Here is a 24209-nt window from a genome sequence, read left to right as displayed (position 1 = left end):
TTGTCTTACTCTGTTAATGGCCCTCAGGACCACATGCTAGGAAAACAGAAATTAAATGACAACTTTGGGCCACTCTCTCTAGACAGTGGGAGCAGGGCCACATCTTCTGTCTGCCCTTGGCCACCTGTGGATTTCTCTTGGGGAGTCACAAGAGTCTTGAGAGAGGGGGGTTGTTGGGCTCAGCTTGCAGGATTCCAGGCCAGGAGTCTCAGGAATGCGGGTTTTGCATCTTCTCGAGCTTTGATTGCCCTGGACACTCTGTGCTTTCCTGTTTGTGGCGGGGCTGGCTCAAGGCGACCTCCCTCCTTGCCATAGATCAGAGAGCTAGCCTGCTTGGTCTCTTCATATCCCCGAGAAACCGATTTTGCTACAGGGCTGGGTGAACCATATGGCAGCCTAGATTACAGTGATTGTTGGCGTTTGTCAACAGAGAGAGCAGGCTTTTTGGCTATAGCAAATTCCCCAGGTAGGGTTGCCCACACCATCTGTGAACACAGCATATAGGATCAGCTGGATGGGTAAGCGGTCCCATTCTTTCCCTTTCCCTGCCTCCCAAAGAAAGGGAGAGGCAAGTTCATCATCAAATGTTGGCTAATAGATCTGTATTTTTAGCTCTCCATTGTTCTTTTCTTTGAAGGATGCCGGGGAATGTCTATTAGTCATGTATCTTGTTCTGGAGAGGTTTACAGTCTAGTTGGGAAATATCAGATTTACATGAATCAATAACAAGTGATGTAAAGCAAAAGGTATATAATAATTACAAAAGGGAAAATAGATTGTAGAATTCAAAGATGATTCAATCAGATCTATGAGGGCTGAAATTTTCTAGGATAGTGTTGGATCTAAAGGTTATTTTTTTTTAATCAGCATTTTATTTTATTTATTTTTGGCCACTAGGTCTTCCTCACTTTGTGCAGGCTTTCTTTAGTTGTGGTGAGTGGGGGGCTACTCTTCATTGTGGTACCCAGGCTTCTCATTGCAGTGACTTCTCTTGTTGCAGAGCACAGGCTCTAGGCGTAGGCTTCAGTAGTTGCTGCACGTGAGATCAGTATTTGTGGTGCTCAGGCTTAGTTGTTCCATGGCATGTGGAATCTTCCCAGACCAGGAATCAAACCCATGTCCCCTGCATTGGCAAGCAGACTCTTATCCACTGTACCATCAGGGAAGTACAGGGTTAAAGGTTAGTTTTGAAGAATGAATAGGTTTGGGGGATTTAGGAGGATAAGGGAAAAGCTTCTAGGCCAAAAGAACAATATGAGCAGAGGCAGAGACAAGCAAGAAGTCTTTCCAGAACCATGAGGAGATTAATGTGGGGTAGAGACATAGGAGAGATAAGATTAGGGCAGGACTGGATTAAGGAGGGTCTCCAGAGACTGGCTGAGGAGTCTGGACTTGGGTCTGGAGGTGATATGGCGCCATTGTAGGTACTGGTGCAGAGATATGATATGAAGAGAGGAATGTTTGCAAATACTTTGTCTACACAATTCAGAGTGGACTGGATCTGGGGAGAGACAGATGCTTGAGAGATCAAGGAGAGAATTATAGTCTTTGAAGCAGGGAACCTGGGAGAAGAGGCAGGTAAATTATCCTGTTTCCTCCCAGACTCTGTGAGATGTGGTGAGGGCTGGGTAGCAGGCATAAAAGGGGTCAAGGTTTAATCTTGGAAAGCTGGGGAAAATCATAGTGCCATTAGCAAAAATGGAGAACTTGTGAGGAAAAGTAATTTTATGGAGGAAAATGAGTCTGGTAGTGATTTTATTTACTTAATGAACACTTATTTGACACTTATGATGTACTTGGCACTGTGCTAACCATTTTATAAATGTTAACTCATTTAGTTCTCATAATAACAGTATGAAATAAATACTGTTATTATCCTCTTTATTACAAAGGGGAAAACGCAAGCATAAAGAGAGCTGAACTAACTTGCCCAAGGTCATGAAGCTATAAATAAATGGCAGAGCCAGAATTTTGAGTCCAGACCATTATTCTAGGCTTCCTCCAGTTTATGGGACACCCAACTAGAAAATACAATAGACAATAGAAAGCCAAACATTTATTGGGTGCTTTCTTAGTGCAGAAGTCTTTGCAGGAAAAGTAAAAATGAGTGTGACATGGATATACCATCAGAGAGCTTGTAAAGTTCTAGTGAGGGAATGGCAGATGGTCAAATTGTTGTTAAGAATACTAGATTCTGTGCTACAGGAGAGGGCAGCACATAAATAATAGGGAAGATAAATACATGTATCATAAATCCACATTTATTAGAGACACGTCTGGTTAGAGACATGAGAAAAGGAGAAGGAGCTTGGGAGATGGGTTGGACTTTGGTTGTTGGTGGTAGGGGAAGGAAGGTTGTTCCTGGTACAGACAAAAGCTTGGATAAAGTTTTGGAAGAAAGAAAATTCAAAACATCTTTTGGGATCAGCACATAGCATAGGATGTAGCTCAGTAATTGTTTGACCTGAACTAGGATGGGAAGTGGTTCGTTAGGTTGCAACATAAAGCACGAGTTGGAGAAATAGTACCAGAGAAGGCTGACATTTCCTTGGTGGAGGTCTGGGGAGGATCAGACTGGAGACATTGAATCCCAGGTCCATGGCTGAGGGGTGCATAGCTGATGCTGGAAGAGTAGAGGACTCTTGGATGGAAGGCTGTAGGAAGGAAGGGCTGGAGGGCTGAGGAGAGAGCCCGTTTGTTTTATGTATACATACATCTAGGCTATTCTTACTTGGGGATCAACCTAAATATTTCCTAAAATAAGGCCTGTTGGCTTGTGGGCTGTGGTCGTTCCTCTCCTAGATGGGGAGACCATTCTGACTTTGCTCAAGGGTCTCCCAGCCCCATGCCCCTCTGCTACCATACCCTGGGCAGGGGTAAATAAAGTTCTTATGGTCTTTGTTCCCTAAGTAGATAAAGACAGTAGTCCTGGGACCCTTCTGCCTGGACTAAAGGAGAAATTGACAAGACACGAGACCACACTCCTGTTATGGATGCAGAGATGATTATCTCAGGGAATCCCTGTGTGACGGGATACCTGAGTGGTGGAGATTGCTCTCTTAGATCAAGACATCATAGATGGTGACCCCCAGTGGAGAGTCAAAGCATGGTCCATTCTAGTATTCCATACCCCTTAGGCCTTTAAATTTTTTTTTAAATGTATTTTTGACTGCACTGGGTCTTCACTGCTTTGTGCAGACTTTCTCTAGTTGAGGTGAACAGGGACTACTCTTTGTTGTGGTGCTCAGACTTCTCATTGAGGTGACTTTTCGTTGCAAAGCATGGGTTCTAGGCATGTGGGCTCAGTAGTTGCAGCTCACAGGCTGTAGAGCCCGGTAGTTCTGGCACATGGCCTTAGTTGCTCTGCAGCATATGGGATCTTCCTGTAACAGGAATTGAACCGGTGTCCCCTGCATTGCAAGATGGATTCTTAACCACTGGACCACCAGGGAAGCCCCCTCTTAGGCCTTTAAGCATCATTCTTAGGACAAGTGTTGAGTAGAGATGGAACTTAAAAGTACAGAGGTCAGATATTAACTCTTTGACTTTTTCAGTGGACATGCAGGAATGGTCCTAACCTCAGACTGTCTCATAACACAGAGCACAGTCCTAGGAGAGAGATGTCGCTTTAAACTTCAGTTTGCCACTTACTAGATCTGTGACCTTAGGACAACTGAACTTTGGGCATCTGTTTTATTTTTAACTGAAAAAGAAGGTTAGTGATATTTGCTTTTCTTTCCTAGCAGGGATATTGTGAGGCTTACAGGAAATAACGTCTGTGAAAGTGCTTTGAGGTTGCAAGGTGCCGTATCAGAGTGTGCTGTTATTATTACAATGACTAACCAGTTTGCTAACTCTTAAAGATTAATGCTCTGGGAGAGCCTTTTGCATAACCTCTTCATGGTCCCTCTGCCAAGGACTTACAGGGCAAGGCCACAGAGTGGGAATATGATTCGCAACGTAGACTATTTCCTCCGGCAGGTATATCCTGTTTCATTGGCTCTCTGATGCACTTCCCCCGACTCCATACATTAACACCTCTGAAATTTGGCCATGCCTTACAACTGACAGCATAGTAGATGTGATGAAACCAGCTAATTCTTTTCTGGGAACTAGGTGGACCACTTACACAAATTTTTTTCTACATGAAACACTATTTTCTCTCAACCTTTACTAGAGAAGATCTTGCTAAAATACATTGGGACATTTTGCTGTCTCAGTAATTATAGAATGCTTCTGTCCTTGAATATCTTGTCATGTGTCATCATCTTTTCTCATTGCACAGATCTCTGCAAGCAAAAGTTTGGTTTGAATATATATGTCCTGATCTTAGGACCTATCCTGCCTGTTGATTAAAGAAAAAATCTCTAGTGACAATTTTGTTGTCATTTTCTGCTTCTACCTAGAAGTGGAAGGTGAGATGTGTTTTGGTTCATGGATACTTTATATTACCCTGGATTTGACTGTCTTGGACCCTGGGGTGTTAGAAGGTGGGAAGCTGGGTCTCCTATCCCTGTCTTGTAAACCTCTAACATAAACCCTCTAAGTGACAGGACTACCAATATACTGTCTGTAAAGGTTCTATTTAGAATAAATTCTATTCTTGTTTTCTTTCACCTTTTGAAAGCTCTTTGGACACAATTGCAAATTCTGAGCTTCTTTATTAATACCAGTTCTTACTTCAATATCTTCTTGAGCATCTGAGTGTGGACTTTCCACCCTTTTTTTTCTTGGCTACCGTGGTGCAGCATGTGGGATCTTAGTTCCCCAACCAGGGATCAAACCTGCACCCCCTGCAGTGGAAGCTTGAGTCTTAACCACTGGACCATCAGGGAAGTTCCTGGACTTTCCATCTTTTAAGTTGAATGGCAAAGAGCCTTCTGAGCCACTTCCCCCACCCCCAACCCCCCTCAGCCTTGTCCTCTGCTGTAGGTTCAGGGAATGTAGACTGAGAATGTGTGGTTATGAATGTAAATCCTCAGGTAAAGAGGGGTAAGGAAGAGGCATTAACATTTTCCAAGCAGATATGACTTCATCTGACTCTCACAACAACCTACAAAAGTGGACTTTCCCTTCCCTACGCTACAGCTAGGAATGAAACACTAGCTGAGGTGTGTTCCAAGCTGGCCGCACTGGGTTCTAAGTGATGATGCTCGTCTGAACCATGCTTTCTAGGCAGAGTCAGTTTGGAAACAAAGAGGAACGATAAGGGGATTACTTACTTTTACTGATTACCTGGGCATTTCTTCCTGGCTGATGAGGAGACTCAAGACATCACTGGATGGAGGTCTTTGAAGAATTCTGTTTTTTTTTTTCCCCCCTGCCCAAACTTGGGGCTTCCCTAATAGCTCAGTTGGTAAAGAATCTGCCTGCAATGCAGGAGACCCCAGTTCGATTCCTGGATTGGGAAGATCCGCTGGAGAAGGGATAGGCTACCCACTCCAGTATTCTTGGGCTTCCCTTGTGGCTCAGCTAGTGAAGAATCCACGTGCAATGCAGGAGACCTGGGTTTGATCCCTGGGTTGGGAAAAGGGCTTCGTAGGTAGCACAGTGGTAAAGAATCCACCTGCCAATGCAGGAAAGTCAGGTTTGATCCTTGGGTTGGGAAGATCCCCCGAAGAAGGAAATGGCAACCCACTCCAGTGTTCTTGCCTGGAAAATTCCACGGACAGAAGAGCCTGGCAGGCTACAGTCCATGGGGTCATGAAGAGTCAGACACAACTGAGCACGCATGCACAACCTTGGATGTAGGCCGGTGACCAAGGCCCCTGGCTGGAGCTGTGCTGTATTTCTCAGCCTCTGATTGGCCCTCTGGCCCTGCTTCCAGAGGCTCCTGATTCAGGTCAGATGCTGCTTGGTGCCCTAGAAATAACCGGGTTTCTAGCCCAGCGTGACTCCCCGGAGCCCCTGGACCTGCTAGGGCCATGTTTGCAGCATCTCTCCCCAAAGCTGTGTATATTTCTATTATGTCATTTGCTTATTATAGACAGTTGGCTAAGTGTCAGTTATCACCTCCCCGTGATTCCCTGCCTTTTCTTCTCCTTCTGTCTTTTCCCCCAGTGCTTTGGAAACTCTGGGTGACAGGGACTTAAGAGGCAGCATTCTTAAATAGGTTCCTGCTACAGTTCTTTGTGTGGAATTAAGCTTTTGTGTTGATTTTCCCTGAGGAATGAGCTTTTGTTAGAAGCACTGGCACTGTAAGCAAGTATTCTCTCTACGGTTCATGGAAGGAGTGTCCAAAGGGTTGGAAAGACAGCAGACTGGGGGAGCAGGGCCTGGATGGCAGAAGGTGGGGAGTGTTGGTTTTGATCTGTAGGGGTCAAGTGCTGACCAGGAATTTGGCAGCCTCTGTGTGTTGGGCTTCTCCTTCCTGTGACCTTGGTAAGCACTGGTCTTCTTAAAGCTTTGTGTCCTAGTGCTGTTTCTGCACTTTGGGCTAAAAGATGCTGATTGAATTCTTGTCCTAGAGTCACAGTTATGGTTATGGGACAGTGAGCTGGAGAAACTCCTCTAGATTCCAGGCTTGGGGGAATGGTAGGTTAGGTGCCTGGGCAGTGACATGGGAGGCAGCTCCCTAAGGACCACAGGGTGCAAAATAAGAGCTTAGTCTGCTAGGCAGCTGGGCAGCCTCTGCCCCTTCCGAAGTCTCTGCGTGAAAGAACGGGGCTGTTTTTCCCTCTCAACACACCCATCTGATCCCTTGTCGATATGGCTGGCACTTTGTGAGGTCTCTTGTCCTTCACTGCTGTTTTCAGTCATGTCCCCAGGTTTGATCTGGTTACACTTGGGCCTTCTTGCAGAGATCCTGTCACATTATCCGTGGACCTCAGGGCTGGAAGCAGCTCCCATTTGGCCTTGTTCGGACTCGTGAGCAGGGCAGAGGAGGCAGTGTGATTTGTATGAGGTGTCAAGACAGGGCCGACAGGGATTCTTTGCTTCCTGTGATCCACACCGCTCACCGAGAGGATGAGGGCCTGTAGACTTGGAGGTTTTCTCTGGAAAACATTAGCAGAACTGACCTTATGACTGTGTGTTTGGAGGGATGAGTATACACTGACCTTCATGCTCTTTTCCTCTCCCCCTCCCTCCTCCTTCTTTTATTAATTGAATGATTCTTTGAATTCTATAGTGCTTTACAATTTTCAAAAGTTTCACACACATGATTTCATAGAATCCTATAATAACCCTTTCCTCTCTATCCTTGTACTGCCCCTCTTCCCCTTCCCTCTCCCCACTGGTAACCAATAGTTTGTTCTCTGTATCTGTGAGTCTGATTCTTTTTTGTTTTATTTTTTAGATTCCACATATAAGTGATATAACAGAGTATTTGTCTTTCTCTATCTGACTTATTTCACGTAGCATTATGCCCTTCAGGTCCATCCATGTTGCTACAAATGGCAAAATTTTATTCTTTTTTATGCTCGAGTAGTATTCCATTATATATATCTATATGTCTATATATCTAGTATTCCATTATATATATATATATACACACACACACACATACCACATCTTCTTTATCCATTTACCTGCTGATGGACACCTGTGTTGCTTCATACCTTGCCAATTGTAAGTAATGCAGCTGTGAACATTGTCCCCCTCCATTCTGATGCACAGAGGAGCTGTCTCGTCATCTGAGGCCAGTCCTCCAGCTCTGCCCTATAGTCTAGCCCTTGTCACCTTCTCAGGCTCCTGATACTGTTATTTTTCTTTCTCTCCACTGTCACTCCTCTGTCTTTTTCTTTGCTGAATCATTTCTATCCATTTCTCAATATATTCAAATATCTCCCCTCTTCAACTACAGCCTATCATTCTCTCCTCTTTCACAGAGGCAAGAACAGTCTATATATTAATATCTTGTCTCTATTTCATGACCTCTCCTCTCACAACCCTTTGGCTTCTTCCCCAATTCCCCCTCCATCAAAAATGTTCTAAGTTCATCTCTCAGCACTTTAATAGGATTAACTAATCCTGGCTTCTTGAAATATGTTGTTCCCTTGGCTACCATGATGTCAAATCTTACTTTTGCTCCTGTCTCTGGCCATTCATTTGTATTCTCTCTCTCTCTTTTATTTCTTATGTTTTAGCTCTTTCTTCTCTATTCGGGTTTTAAATGTGAGGTTTTCTCAAGTCTCCATCCTTGGTTCTCTTTCTTTCCTTTTCTTGGGGTGGGGTGCTGTGCTGGTCTCTGTTGCTATGTGCTGGCTTCCTCTACTCGGGATGAATGGGGGCTATTCTCCAGTTGTGGCGCACAGGCTTCTCACTGCAATGGCTTCTCTTGTTGTGGAGCACAGGCTCTAGGGGGTAAAGGCTTCAGCAGTTGCAGCTCATGGGCTGTAGAGCGTGGGCTTAATAGTTGTGGCACACAGGCTTAGTTGCCTTGCAGCATGTGGGATCCTCCTGGACCAGGGATTGAACCACTGTCCCCTCACTGCAAGGCAGATTCTTAACCACTGGGCCACCAGGGAAGCCCTTATTTCTTTATGTCTCTTACACTGTCTTCATATGCTGTTTTTATGGCTTTACTTATTGTGTCTATGAGGACTCTCAAATTCACACCTTCAATTTTGTAGTTGGAGACCTTTGAGCTCCAGATTTATATATTTACCTTCTTACTCATCTTCTCTACTTGGTATCTCACAGCAGTCCTAAACTCAGGATGTCCCAAATTGAACTAATAGTATCACCCCCTTCCCAAACTTGGTCCTCTGAGTTTCTGGTCCTCTGGTTAAGTTTCCTAACTTAACCACTTAGGTTGCATTTTGGTACTTTCTTCTTTATCACTTGCCCCTCACAGCTCCTCTCATCTTATCACTTTTTCCTCCTAAATCTCTCCTGAATTTATCTGTTTTTCCACTGATATCACCCATATCAAATACTGATCATTTTCTACCTGTTTCACTGCAGTTCTTCATTACTGGCTCTTTTGTGTTAACCTGTGCCCCTTTGAATTCATTCTCCACATAGCAAACTTTAAAAAAAAAATCATTTATTTTTAATTGAAGGATAATTGCTTTATAATAATGTGTTGGTTTCTGCTATACATCAACATGAATCAGCCATAGGTATACATATGTCCCCTCCCTCGTGGCCCTCCCTCCCACCTTCCATCCTATTCCACCCCTCTAGGTTATCACAGAGCACTGGTTTGAGCTCCCTAAGTCACAGAGCAAATTCCCACTGGCTATTTATTTTATATATGGTGGTGTATGTTTCCATGCTGCTCTCTCCATTTGTCTGATCACATTTCACTCTGCTGCCCCTACTCTGCTCCAGCCTCTTTCACTAACTTTAACATATTTTAAGACAACATCTAGAACTTCCCTGGTTATCCAGTGGTTAAGACTCCACACTTTCAATGCAAGGGATGCAGCTTTGATCCCTGGTCAGGGAACTAAGATCCTGCATGCTGTACCATATGGCAAAAAAACAATGATAATAATGAGTTTTTTTTAAAGTCATTAAAAGCCACATTTCTCTTGAAGGCCTTATGTGGGCTTACTTTTGCCTATGTGGCCCATTGTGCTGGGCTCATTCATTCCATCAACAATATTGGAGCTCCTCCTATATATCAAGACTTCTTCTAGTCCATTTCTCTGCCCATCTGGTCCTCACTCTGCTCTTGTGCAACACTGGCCTTGACAAGATACGACTCCTTGCTCAGGGCACTTGTGTGCACTCTTTTCTGTCTCTCAAATGCCCTTTCTTTTCCTCCAGTTCATTCCCGTCTGTCTTGAGCTCAGCTCAGAAGTTACTTCCTTCAGGAAGATTTTCTGAAACCCCAGACTAGGCATAACTCTGCTCCATCTCTAGCACCACCATAGTCACTTCCACTCTCTCTCAAATTTATTCATGGCAGTGACTGAAACATCGTTGGAGGTCAAATATCTACTCCCTGCTAGGCCATAGACTCTTGAGGGCAGAGACTGTGTCTGTCATATTCACAGCTGTACACCCAGGCCTAGCACAATGCCTGGCACATAGTTGGCACCAGGATTGTTTAGTTTTATGAGTAAATGACAGCTGAGCTGAGGATGAGGAGATTAAGATGAATTTGCTGAGAGGTATATGCAGACAATGTTGTCCTGTCAAATGGTCAAATTAGAGTGGTTAATAATAGTTTAAATTTTTATAACAAGCAAATAGTTAGATTATCTGGCTTAAATTTTTAGTTTTAAATATGAGGAAACTAAGGCCCAGAGAAAGAAATGTACCCACTCCAGTATTCTTGCCTGGAGAATCCCAGGGACGACGGAGCCTAGTGGGCTGCCATCTATGGGGTCGCACAGAGTCGGACACAACTGAAGCGACTTAGCAGCAGCAGCAGCAAGGCCCAGAGAGTGAACTCACTCACCCAAGGTCATGGAATGAGGCAGGAGCAGAATCCTCACTCCTCCCGCCTGACTTCCAGGTTGGCACCAGCTCACCTTCAGCACCACCCCCTTCCTGCCTCCTCTACCTCTATGTTCTCCAGAGCAAGCAGGGCTCTGGAAGGTCGATTGCTTCCTTCTTGACTGGAGGGTGTGGCAGGTAGGAGCAGCCGACCCTACGATGGTATATAAGGAGTCATTTCACCCTCCTCCTCCCCGTGTTAGAAATGAATGATGGGTTGCAAAGGTATCTGAGCCAATGCCAGCCTTCCCCATTGAGATGTGAGCCTTGAAAGGAGGAATACAAGGCATGTGTTTGTTGAAGTAACTTGATTTTCCAGTTTCTAGATTATCAGAATTTGGGACCTGGAAGCCTGACATCGAAGGAGCCTGGTTTGCATCCATTACTTATGGACTCACAGTGCGCCCAACCTGCATGAGTGGTCCGATGGTGATGCCTTAGTTAGGACCTACAGGAAAGCCCTCTTCAGTAAGGTGGCCCTTCCTCTATCACATTTACCTGATCTCTGCACCCTAGTCATTGAGAATTATGTCCTGAAAGATCCAGAAGTGGAACACGCCAACCTGGGAGTGGCCATGGAAGAAAGAGGATACTTAGTATATGAACCTCAGCATGCTGGCACCTCACATTTCCAGTCTCACCTCACTTGTGTTCAGGTGTTTTTTTTTCTTTTATTTAACCAACATTTACTGAATCTCCATTACTGTCCTGGGTAATGAGGAAACAAAGATAAGTCATTTCTCTGCCCATGAAAAGCTCCCAGCTTAGTGATAGATGGACCATTCATTTATTCATTCACTCATTTATTGAATATTTGGTAGTCATCTATTATGCTCTAGGTATTGTGCTGGGCTTATTCATTTATTACTTCAACAATATCAGACTTCCCCCTGTATATCAAGACCTCTAGGTGCTTGCAATATTGAACAAACAAAAGTCTGTGCCCTTGTGGAATTAGCTTTCTATTGGTTGAGACTAATAAAATGGAATGTACATAAAAAATAAGTAAATTAAGTAGTGTTTTGAAGTGGTAAATACTATGAAAAAGAAAAAAAAGGATGGAAAGGGGTGAAAGGGGTACAGGGGGATGTGGTTTGTAATTTATACAGGGTGGTTTTGACAGACCTAATTTACAAAGTGATGTAAGAGCAGAGACTTAAGGAGGTGAGGAAGTTAAACATATGGATAGCCTGGGGAGAGGAATTTCACACAGAGGGAATTCCACCTCAGGTGGATGCGTGCCTGGCATGTTTGGGGAACAGCAAAAAGGCCCATATGTCTGAAATGGAATGAACTGAGGTTAGAGAAGCAATGGGTTAGAGAAGCAATGTAGGGCCTTGTAGGCCATTGTGAAGATTTGGCTTTTTCTTTCTGTGAAAAAAAGGATCTACTGAAGGGTTTTGAGTAGAGGGATGTTGTTATATGACTTATATTTGAAAGGGATCACAAAGTCTGTTGTGTTGAGAATAGATTTGCAGGAGCCAGGGTGACGAGAGACGTGAACAAGGAGGCCATTACAGACTAGGTAAGAGTGGTGGCTTGAAGTATTGCAGAGGTAAAGGAGAGAGTGAGAAAAGGCTGGATTCTGGATATTTTAAAAAGATAGAGCCCAAAGGATTTCCTGATGGATAGCATATAGAGTGGGAGAGAAAAAGAGAAGTGAAAAATGATTCTAAGCTTTTAACCTGAGCAACTGGAAATGTGATATTGCTATTGAGTTGGAGAAGACTGGGTGGATCAACCTTTAGGAGGAGATAAGGTTTTAGATCTTCTTCATGTGTTAAGTGGAGAGTCAGATTTGGGCAGGAGGAATAACTATGGGAATCATCTAATTATACAGGTAGTATTATTTTGGTTCAGATGAGTCGCTCAGTCATGTCCGATTCTTGCAACCCCATGGACTGCAGCACACCAGGCTCCCCTGTCCATCACCAACTCCCGGAGCTTACTCAAACTCATGTCCACTGAGTCAGTGATGCCATCCAACCATCTCATCCTCTGTCATCCCCTTTTCTCCTGCCTTCAATCTTTCCCAGCATTAGGGACTTTCCAGTGAGGCAGTTCTTCACATCAGGTGGCCAAAGTATCGGAGCTTCAGCTTCAGCATCAGTCCTTCCAAAGAATATTCAGGACTGATTTCCTTTAGGATGGACTGGTTGGATCTCCTTGCAGTCCAAGGAACTCTCAAGGGTCTTCTCCAACACCACAGTTCAAAAGCGTCTATTCTTCAGCACTTGGCTTTCTTTATGGTCCAACACTCACATCCGTACATGACTACTGGAAAAACCATAGCTTTGACTAGACAGATCTTTGTTGGCAAAGTAATGTCTCTGTTTTTAAATATGTTGTCTAGGTTGGTCATAGCTTTTCTTACAAGGAGCAAGCATCTTTGAATTTCATGGCTGCAGTCACCATCTGCAGTGATTTTGGAGCCCAAGAAAAGATAGTTTGTCACTGTTTCCATTGTTTCCCCATCTATTTGCCATGAAGTGATGCGACCGGGTGCCATGATTTTAGTTTTTTGAGTGTTGAGTTTTAAGCCAGCTTTTTCACTCTCCTCTTTCACTTTCATCAAGAGACTCTTTAATTCCTGTTCACTTTCTGCCATAAAGATTGTGTCATCTGTATATCTGAGGTTACTGTTATTTCTCCTAAAAATCTTGATTCCAGCTTGTGCTTCATCCAGTCCAGCATTTTGCATGATGTACTCTGCATATAAGTTAAATAAGCAGGGTGACAATATGTATCCTTGACGTACTTCTTTCCCAATTTAGAACCAGTCCATTGTTGTTCCATGTCCAGTTCTAACTGTTGCTTCTTTTCCTGCATACAGATTTCTCAAGAGGCAGGTAAAGTGGTTTGGTATTCCCATCACTTTAAGAATTTCCCACAGTTTGTTGTAAATCCACACAGTCAAATGCTTTAGCAGAGTCAATAAAGAAGAAGTAAATGTTTTTCTGGAATTCTCTTGCTTTTTCTGTGATCCAACGGATGTTGGCAATTTAATCTCTGGTTCCTCTGCCTTTTCTAAATCCAGCTTGAACATCTGGAATTTCTCAGTTCACGTACTGTTGAAGCCTAACTTGGAGCATTACTTTGCTGGCGTGTGAGATGAGTGCAATTGTGCATTGTCTTTCTTTGGGATTGGAATGAAAATTGACCTTTTCTAGTCTTGTGGCCATTGCTGAGTTTTCCAAATTTGCTGACATATTGAGTGCAGCACTTTTACATCATCATCTTTTAGGATTTTAAATAGCTCAGCTGTAATTCCATCACCTTCACTAGCTTAGTTTGTAGAGATGCTTCCTAAGGCCCACTTGACTTCACATTCCTGGATGTCTGACACTAGGTGAGTGATCAACCATCATGGTTATCTGGGTCATTAAGATCTTTTTTGTATAGTTCTTCTATGGATTCTTGCCACCTCTTCTTAATATCTTCTGCTTCTGTTTTACCACTTCTGTCCTTTATTTTGCCCATCTCTACATGAAATGTTCCCTTAGTATCTCTAGTTTTCTTGAAGAGATCTCTAGTCTTTCCCAATGAGATCACAGAAGAGTGAATATGGGTAGAGCAGAAAGGAAGGGCAAGGACCAAAGTGAGTCCTGAACACTACTGTGGTAAGAGTTAGGAGGAGGGGCTTCCCTGGCGGTCCAGTGGTTAAGACTGTGTGCTAAGGCAATGACACCCCACTCTAGTACTCTTGCCTGGAAAATCCCATGGATGGAGGAGCCTGATAGGCTGCAGTCCATGGGGTCGCTAAGGGTCAGACACGACTGAGCGACTTCCCTTTCACTTTTCACTTTCATGCATTGGAGAAGGAAATGGCAATCCACTCCCAGTGTTCTTGCCTGGAGAATCCCAGGGACAGGGGAGCCTGGTGGGCTGCCATCTCTGGGGTCACACAGAGTCGAACATGACTGAAGTGATTTAGCAGCAGCAGCAGCAGCTTCCACTGCAGACGATGTGGGTTTGATCCCTGGTTGGGAACTAAGATCCCATATACCATGTAGTGTGGGAAAAAAAAAAAAAAGTGATGGGGAAGGAAGGAGTCAGCAAAGAAGACTGAGAAGATGTGACCAGTGAGACAGGAAAAAAGCCAAGTGGGTGTGGTGATCCTGAAGCCAAGAGAGGAAAATGCAGCATGTTGGTGGGGAGAGATGGATTGGTTTTAATGCTACTGATCAGTCAAGGAAGATGAGGAGTGAGAATTCACCATGGGGTTTGGCAATGTGCATGTCAACGAGGATCTTGACCAGCAGTTTCAGGGTCGTAATGGAGGTTAGAGCTTTATTTGAGTGGCTTTAACAGAAAATGAAAGAGAAGGAATTTATTACAAGTTCAGTGCAGAGGGAAACTGCAACAGGGAGGTAGCTGGTAGGGGGAGTGGAATCAAGAGGGTGTTTATTTTCTTATTTTATTGTGCCAAAAGCCACATAAAAATTATCATTTTAACAATTTTTCAGAGTACACTTAGTGGCATAAATTATATTCACATGTAACCATCAACACCATCCATCTCCAGGACTTCATCTTCTCAAACTGAAACTCTATTGTTTTTCTTTAATATGAGAGAAGTAACAGTATGTTTACATGCTGGTGGGAACAATCTGGGTGAGAGAGGGAAAGGAATGCTGTTGGAGTGTGAGGCGAGATTGTTGGAATGATTTTCTAGAGTAGGGGAGAGGTGAGGTCTGGTTCACAAATAGAAGTTTTGGCTCTGGGACCATGGATAGTTCATCTTTAGTAACAGCAGGAAAGGCAGAGTTAGTGTGGATGGATGATGATAGGTACATAAATGTGGTGGGAGTCTGGAAATCCTCTTCTGATTTGAGTTTTCTCAGTGAAGTAGAAAACAAAGTCATCAGCTGAGAGTGTGGGGGTGGAGTGTGAGAGGTTTAAGAAGAAAGGTGTGAAGCAGTCATAAGGAGAGTAGGTGAGTGAATAGAATAAACCAGGGAGGGACAGTATTGTCAGGGATCTTTAAGGGCCTATCTTTGGTCCATGGTCATGAATTAAAGTGAGACCAGAGTACGTGGCTGTGTGCCTTTTTCCAGCTACATTCAATTGCATAGGTGCAAGTGTATTTAGCTAACTACAAGTTAAGACAGGACTAGCATACACACATAAATGAATGACAGAAAGGTGTCTTGCCCTCAAAGAGCTTGCAGTCCAGGATAGATGATTGAGTTAAAGGTCCTGACAGCACAAAGTGATAAGTGCTCTAAGTAGAAAAGTACAGGGAAAGGCATTGGCACAAATGGAAGATACCTAAACCCAGCCTTGAAAGTTGTTTCTTCCTGGAGGAAAAAGATATGAGCTGGGACTTCAAAGAACAAATGTAAATGAACTAGGTAAAGGGAGATGGAAGAAGTATTCCAGAGAGTGGGAATAGTATGTGCAAAGGGATAAAGTTGAGACTGGGGTATGTTGGAGCAGTTTAAAGAAGATCATTTACCCCAGGTGCCCTGTGTAGTGATGAAAGATGAGTTTGGCAAGGTGGGTTGAATTGAATCATTATGTAGGGCCTTGGGGGCTATATTAAGAAGTTTGGATCAATCCCATGAGCAATGAGAGAGGTGGAGATGGACTAGGGGGTAATTGTTGCTGAGTCGCTTCAGTCGTGTCCAACTCTGTGTGACCCTATAGACGGCAGCCCACCAGGCTCCCCCGTCCCTGGGATTCTCCAGGCAAGAACACTGGGAGTGAATTGCCATTTCCTTCTCCAATGCATGAAAGTGAAAAGTGAAAGTGAAGTCGCTCAGTTGTGTCCGACTCTCAGCGACCCCATGGACTACAGCCCACCAGCCTCCTCCATCCATGGGATTTTCCAGGCAAGAGTACTGGAGTGGGGTGCCATTGCCTTCTCCGGAAGAGTGTGTTAGGAATGCTTAATAAATGAGTGACATTTGAGTTGGCCCTTATATCAGCTGTCTATGACTATGTAACAAATTACTCCAAAATTTAGTGGCTTAAAACAAGACTTCTATTTTCTCACAACAAGCTTTCTATTTTTTGTGGGTCAGGAATCCAGATGGGACTTGATGAAGTCCTCAGGCCTAGAGACTTTCATCAGGTTACAACTAAGAGTCAGCCAGGCCAGAGCTGCAGTCCTCTCAAGACTCAACAAGAGGCTTCCAAGCTCACTCACATGGTCATTGACAGGCTTCAGGTACTCACTGGCTATTGTCCAGAGACATCAATTCCTGACCACATGGATCTCACCATAGGGTGGTTCATGACATGGCAACTGACTTACCCTCAAGCAAGCAAGGAAGAGAGTAAGAGGGAGCAAACAAGATTGAAGACACAGTCTTTCTGTAACTCAGCCACAGAAGTGACATCTCATCTCTTTTGCTGGATTATATTTATCAGAAGTGAGTCTTTAGGCCCAGTCCACACTCAAAGGGAAGATATTGCTTAGGAGCCGGGAAATTAGGAGGCAAGATCTTTAGGAACCAATTCAGATGCTGCTTGCTTCCTGCAGTCCTGAAGGAGACTAAGGAGTTTGCCAGAAGAAATGAGGAATGACTGACTAGGAGAAGATGGTACAGAAGAACTTTAAGGACAAGGAAGTAACATGGGCAATGATGTGAAGGCCTGCAGTGCACTATGTCCAGAGTGGTGGAAGATACTGCTGCTAAGATATAGACTGTGGCTCACTGGAAAGGGTCTTATATGCTACTCTGAGAAGTTTGGTCTTTGCTCTTTGTCCCAAGAGAAAAGTCCCTTGAAGGCTTTTGTATAGGAAAGTGACCTGATTAGTTTTTGGTCTCTGATGGCTGTGTGTGGGACAAATGGGAATGGAGGGGGGGAGTTGGTGACAGAGAGCACCCTCCAGTGGATAGAAGGGCCTGAACCAAGGCAGTGGCAGTGGGCCTTGTGAAGTGGGGCCAGGTTCCAAGGATATCGAGACAATAATTAACAAGTCTTGGAGAACCTCCTGGGAGAGCACCCATCTATCGGATGCTTTAGGAGTTCTCCACCTAGAACACTGAGGGTGCTGGCTTCAACTGCTCCTTGTGAATGGGAGAGGGAAACAGCCCTGGCATACTTGGCCTTCACCTGTGAACTTAGGAACACATTCCTGGTTCTGTTTGATAACAGTCAGGGAGTTTTTAGTTCAGAGCATTTTTAAAAGTGCCTCCTGTGCATAGAATCCTATTTAGAGTGTTATGGGAAATTCAGAGTACAAGACTCTACTTACTCTTGAAGAACCTTCAGCCTAGTTCTGGGAAAGAAATCTGGTTTAGATTTAGGCCACTGGCACTCTGAGGACACTGGCACTGTGAGGCAGGGAAGGTGCAGTGCTTCATGTGCCCCCGCCCTGCCACAGCAGTGGCACTCTGAGATATTGATTTCTCCACGGGTCTTTGACGAGTGGTGAATCCTCACGGTGTAGCCAGGCCTCTGAGCTTCCACTCGTGTTGGTGAGGCAAAGGTTTTCCTCCTCCCCTTACCACTTTCCAGACCAGCCTCCCGGGACTTGTGGATCAGTCCAGTTTAACCCAAAAGGATTCTGGGTTCTAAGTTGACATTTGGCTCCTGAAAGGGCGGAGAGACACGGTGGCACTAATCCACAGGGCAGTGAGCCACACAGCCCAGGGAGGTTTGTGGCGCCATCTAAGTTGCCTCTGGATGTGAGAGCGAAGTTGCTCCTAAGAACCAGAAATAATGGCTACTGAATAGTGTCGTGTTATAGTTTGGCACATTGTTATCTCACTTAGTCCTCACAATAACCCTAGGAAGGTGGTCCTATTGCCATATTATCCCATTTTCATATGGGAAAGTGAGACTCAGAGAGGTTAAGTGATATGCTGAAGGAGAAGGAAATGGCAACCCACTCCAGTATTCTTGCCTGGAGAATTCCATGGACAGAGGAGCCTGGTGGGCTACAGTCCATGTGGTCACAAAGAGTCAGACATGACTGAGCGACACACACACACACACACACACACACACACACACACACGGTTAGTTAGAAGTAGAGGCAGGCCTGTCTGACTTCAGAACCTGTATTCTAACCATATTAGCCCCCTCCCCTGTCTTCATGCTTTATTTATTAATTTTTTGAGCCCATTACTCTTGTCTCTGAACATATTCATTTGTCAGAAGATTGTTTTCCCTCCACTGCTGGGGTAAATAGGCTTTTCTTTTTCCTTCTAGGTTTTAAGTTGGCATTTAAGTGCTGACCCATATGGGATTCATTGCAGTATATGTACCTTTCATTTGGTTTTAGTTGTGTTCTTTGGTCACAAGCCAGAGTTAGATTCTCCAAAGCTAGTTCAGGTAAAGATGAGCTTACCCTAGGAGGAGTTTGGGATTGCAAAGCAATCCATGAATAGGGCCTGACCTGAACTGGACCTTAGAGAGACTAGATCAGACCCAAATGGCTTGGTTTCCAGCATAAATTAGGTGCTCAATAAATATTTGTTGAATAGACAAAGCCAACAGTTGTATAGTCAATTATCAAGTGAAAGCGGCCAGCGACAACCCCAGTGGGAACAGAACCCTATTGTTTTGGCTAAAATCAGGATATTTGAAGGATATGGCAGTAGCAGCACTAGAGATTCACACCTGTTATGGGACCTCTCGTGTGAAATGCCAGGAGTGAGTGATGCTTCCTCTGACAGGGCTGGCGTCTGTGGTCCTACAGCACTGGACTTCTTGGTGGCTGAGTTGCTATTAAAGGAGAGAGAAGGGGAGGTCTGGGATCAGGAGTTGACTCTGTCATAGCTGTGTGACTTGGGCTTGATCCATAGATCCTCTGGGCCTTGTTGCCTGATCTAGAAAGGGAGGGGGTGCATTGGCAAACATTTTTTCCAGCTCTTTTTTTAAAAATAAATTTTTACTAGAGTAGATTTACAAAGTTGTATCAATTTCAGGTGTACAGCAAAGTGAATCAGTTATACATATACATATATCCACTCTTTTTAAAGATTCTTGTCCTGTAAGGGAAGAGTATTTACAGAGTATAAGTAGAGTTTCCTGTGCTCATTAGTTGTCTGTTTTGTTTATAGCAGTGTGCATATGTAAACCCCAGTCTCCCAATTTATCCCTCCACCCCTTGATACCCCTAACAGCCATAAGTTTGTTTTCTTAATATCTGCAGTCTTGCCAGCTCCTGAGTATGGGAATTTTAAGTTGGACTCAAGGGCACAGGAAACGTTGGCATGATGTCCCTGTCCCCTTGAAACCCATGGAGAAGTCTAAGCGGGTGGCCCCTTGGATAGAGGAGAGAGTTTCCTGAGAGGGGAAAGCACCTCTCTCAGGGTTTGGTTGGGGCTGTTTCCTTTTCTCCTTCCCTAAAGATACTTGGAAGGAAGGTAAGCCTGGCATGGTCACCCAGGACTCCTGAGGTCTCAGAGGTGAAAATGCAGGGGAAACACGTGCAGACAGGCCTCCTGCCCCTCGGTCTGACTGGCCTCATGCCATCAGGATGCCTCTCCTTCTCCCTGCATTGGCCCAACTCTGGTAGTTGAACTCCATCTGAAGCTGTGTTCTCTTTGTGTCTGTTACGGCTCTTGTGTGAAATGAACAATTTATTTTTCTCCAGTTGGAAGAGGAAGGTTGCTTAATGTGAGTAATAAAGTCCTTGGTGCTTACACCCTGGGGCCTGTTAACTGCCAAGTCAGATCCTCTTTGAAACAGAAGGTACCACAGCTCGCACAGGATGTGAAGCAGGTGGAGGTTCCTGATGTACTTTTGAGCTGCCTGAGCTCTTCCAAAGTCCAATGTGGGGAGGAGGGGGGCGGGGGGTATACATTTGTGGCTGCCTTCTCCTAGAACAGGGCTTCTACCAGTAGCCCTCTTGGTGTTTTGAGCCAAATGTTACCCTGTTATCCTTGTGTGATGGAAGATGCTTAGCAGTGGTAGTGCCCCTCCCTGAGTTACAACAAACAAAAATGTCTCTAGACATGCCAGCTGTCCCCTAGGGGGCAAAGTCGTCCCAGTTAAGAACCACTGTCCCCAAACTACCGCTGCACACATGCTGACAGCTTGTGAGATGAGCGAGGCTTTTGAGAACCAGAGTCTTTATTTTTGGTTTCACTTCTGACTCACTGAAGAACCCAGGGCAAGTTAATGAGGTTCTCTGTAACTCTGTTTATTCACCTGCAAGATGCGGAGGGGCTGTTTTCCTTATTAGAATAGTAATATGTTTGTTGGATAAAATTTAGAAGCAACAGAAAAGTATAAAGAAGAAAATTTAAAGGTTTGTCAGCATCCCGCACCACCTAGAGATAACTGCTATTAATTAAGACATATTTTCCCCCTGCATTTTAAATTTGCATACCTGTGCTCTCCCATACCACAAACACACCAAGTCAGGATCATGTCATAATATACAGCAAACTGTTCTTGAAAAAGTGAAGTTGCTCAGTTGTGTCCAACTCTTTGCGACCCTGTGTACTGTAGCCCACCAGACTCCTCTGTCCATGGGGATTCCCCAGGCAAGAATACTGGAGTGGGTTGCCATTTCCTTCTCCAGGGAATCTTCCCGACCCAGGGATCGAACCTGGGTGTCCCACATTGCAGGCAGACTCTTTACCCTCTGAGCCACCAGGGAAGCCCATATACAGCAAACTGTTCTTGAAAAAGGTGATTTTTAAGAAATGGACACAGAAGACCATCTTATGGATGTCCTGTATTTTATTTAATCAACTTTGGGTTGTGCAGTGTTTACTGTAGCCAGTTTGTTACTGCTGGAGTTGATACTGGGATGGCAACTTTTGTGTGCAACTTTGATTTCTTTCAGACAATTTCTAGAAGTGGAATTGCTGGGTCAAAGGGTGGGAACACTTTTAAGACTTTGGATACATGTTATTTAGTTATTTTTCAGAATGGTTGTGCCATTTCATGTCAGCAGTGTATGAGACAACCAAATGGGGGCAGTGTTGGCCCTGCTGTGCCACTGCGGTGCCTGTGTCTAGGGGAGCACCAGCTTCTAGTCCCTGACCACCTTTCTCTGGCCAGTGGAACTAAGGGTAGAGATCTCTGGTGAACTGCTAACTGGTGCTCATCAGTTTCAGATTATGTCGTCAGGTCCTTTGATGTTCACAGGAGGACTTCTTATACATCAAAGAGAGGTATTTAAAGCTTTGGGGGAAAAAAAAAAAAGTAAAGCTTTGGGAATCTTTCCTTTCAAATCCTTGATTTTGACCCTACAGAGCTCAAAGCCTGATAGATACTTTTTCAGAGAGACCCACTCAATGATCCAGTTCCTAGAGGATAGCAGGTTCATCTTATTTTACAGGTAGAATTGAGGAAAAGGTGACTGGAGTTGTGGGGTGATGTTTAATCTAGAGACATAATCTTTCTTTTTCAATTTTTAATTTTGAAGTAATTTTAGTCTCGGAAAATCTACAAAAATAGGACAGAGTTCCTGCATCCCTCTCACCCAACTTCCTCTAATATTAACATCTTGCGTAACCATAGTAAAATCATCAAGACTAGGAAATTAACACCAGCGCAGTACTATTAACTAAACTATAGACCTTATTTGAATTTCAGCAGTTTCCTACTCATGTCCCATTTCTGATCCACCAGGTACCTAGGATCCCACATTGTATTTTGTTATTCCTCTTCCATTCCCTCTATAATCTGTAACAGTTTTTCAGTCTTTCCTTGTCTTTCACGATCTTGACACTTTTGAAGAGTTTTGATCAGTTGTTTTGAAGAATGAACCACAGTTTGGATTTGTCTAATGCTTTCTCATTATTGAAATGCGATTGTGCCTTTTTGACAAAATTTCCACAGAAATGAGGTTGTCTCCTTCCTACTCCATCTTCCTGGTGATAACCTTGATCCCCTGGGTGTCTGCCCAACTGTTCCATTGTAAAGTTACTATCTCTCTCTTTGTAATTAACAAATATCTTGGAATATATACTTTGAAACTATGTAAACTTTTTCTCTTCTGACTTGACCACTAGTCCTAGCATCCATTGGTGGATTCTATTGGCAACAATTGTTTGCCATGTATGCCTGATGGTTTCTATTTCCTCTGTTCTTTTTGCATTTACTAATTGTAGAATATTATTTTGTATCTAATGTAAGGTAGGGTTACAGACATAATCTTTTTCTAATGTGCTTTATTGTTTAAAAGTCACATAATATAAAGCATACTATTTTAACCATATTTAACTGTACAGTTCAGTGGCACTAAGTACATTCACATTGTTGTGAAACTCTCACCATCATCCATTTCTTAAGTTTTTCACTTTCCTAAACTGAAACTCTGTCCTTGTTAAAGACTATGTCTCTATTCCCCTTCCCCATCCCCTGGCCCCAGGCATCTATTAATACCAACATACTTTCTGACTCTATGAATTTGACTATTCTAGGTACCTGGAATAAGTGGAGTCAAACAGTATCTGTCTGCACCTACTGTATATATCTGGGGGCTTTCCAGGTGGCTCAGTGGTGAAGAATCTGCTGGCCAAGCAGGAGACACGGTTGGAAAGATCATCTGGAGGAGGAAATGGCAACCCAATCCACTATTCTTGCTTGGGAAATCTCATGGACAGAGGAGCCTGGTGATCAATAGTCCATGGGGTCACAAAGATTGGACACAACTTAGTGACTAAACAACAACTATATATTGGAATGCATTTTTAATGTTAACTTATCATATGTCCTACAAACAGATTGTGCCATCTTTTTCCCCCTGTGCTATACAGTACGTTCTCATTAGTTATGTTTTCCACAAAGTAGTGTATATATGTCAATCCCAACCTCCCAATTTTCCCATCCCCTTAGTGTCCATATGTTTGTTCTCTTCATCTATGTAGAGACATAATCTTGATGAAATATATTATTCCTTATTTTCTATTATTCTCTTTTTATTTGAGAGCAGTAACTCTTTATAAAATATGATATATGTATCTCCTTAGGCCTCTATTAGTCCTATTTGTGCTCACAGAAAACTTGCAAAAATAATACAAAAGGTTTCCATACACCCTTTACCCAGCCTCCCCTAATAGTAACATGTTATATAACCATGGTATTATTATCAAAAGTAGGAAATTACCTAGTTTATATGCCAGCTATAAAAATAACTAGGCAAGAGATAATGGTAGCTTGGGTCAAGTGGATAATTGGGGAGGTGATGAGAAGTGGTTGGGTTTTGGATATATTTTGAAAGTAGCATGTACTGAATTTGTAAAAGGATTGGATGTGGATTGAGAGAGGAGAGGGGGAGTGCAGGATGGCTCCACAATTTTTGACCTGAACAGCTGGCCTTGCCATTGTGGAGGTTGGGAATGATTACCAGAGATAGCCAGGCAGTTTTATCCATTAACTGAGAAACTCCTCTTTTTTCATCACCTTCACAATTATCCACTTGATCCAAGCCACCATTATCTCTTGTTTTAATAGCCTTCAGATTGGTCTCTCTGCTTCCACACTCACCCCTCTTCAATCCATTGTGAACACAGCAGCCAGATTAACCCAAAGTGAAAGCTAAGTTAGCCCGTGTGGTTCTTCTGCACAAAGAAGGCATCTGGCCTTCTTCCTCACCCAGCGTGAGATGACTAAAGGCCTCCCTGTATGTTCTCTTCCGTTACCTCTCTGACCCCAGCTCCTACCATCTCCCCCCATTTTACCCCTCCTGGTCCTTGCCATCTTCTGAAACTGCCAGCTGTGTTCCTGCCTTTGGACCTTTGTAGCTATAGTTTGTTCTGTTTAATGTTTGGAATACGCGTCACCTGTAACTGCACAGCTCGTTCCCTCAGTGCCTTTACCTCATCAATGTTCCCTCCTCGCTGTGACCTCAGGGAGGACTTCTTGGGCCATCCTATCTAAAATCGCAACTCCCATTC

The 24209-nt window shown here is 43.8% G+C and overlaps 1 protein-coding gene and 1 long non-coding RNA gene across 4 annotated transcripts in view; one reads left to right on the top strand and one right to left on the bottom strand.

Moving 5' to 3' along the window:
- The window catches only part of NRG2 (neuregulin 2), a 195113-nt gene that overhangs the window by 21388 nt on the left and 149516 nt on the right, over positions 1-24209 (top strand). The window lies entirely within an intron of this gene.
- LOC133251329 (uncharacterized) lies at positions 10749-24206 on the bottom strand. The gene is made up of 3 exons (XR_009737584.1): positions 24132-24206; positions 18970-19074; positions 10749-10955 (listed from the first exon to the last, which is right to left on the bottom strand). It is a non-coding gene; the product is annotated as an uncharacterized LOC133251329 (long non-coding RNA).

Source organism: Bos javanicus, chromosome 7 (assembly GCF_032452875.1).
Source record: "Bos javanicus breed banteng chromosome 7, ARS-OSU_banteng_1.0, whole genome shotgun sequence".
Classification (NCBI taxonomy): Eukaryota; Metazoa; Chordata; class Mammalia; order Artiodactyla; family Bovidae; genus Bos; species Bos javanicus.
The sequence above is the reverse complement of the archived record's forward strand: the minus strand, read 5'-3'. Positions and strand labels throughout refer to the sequence as shown.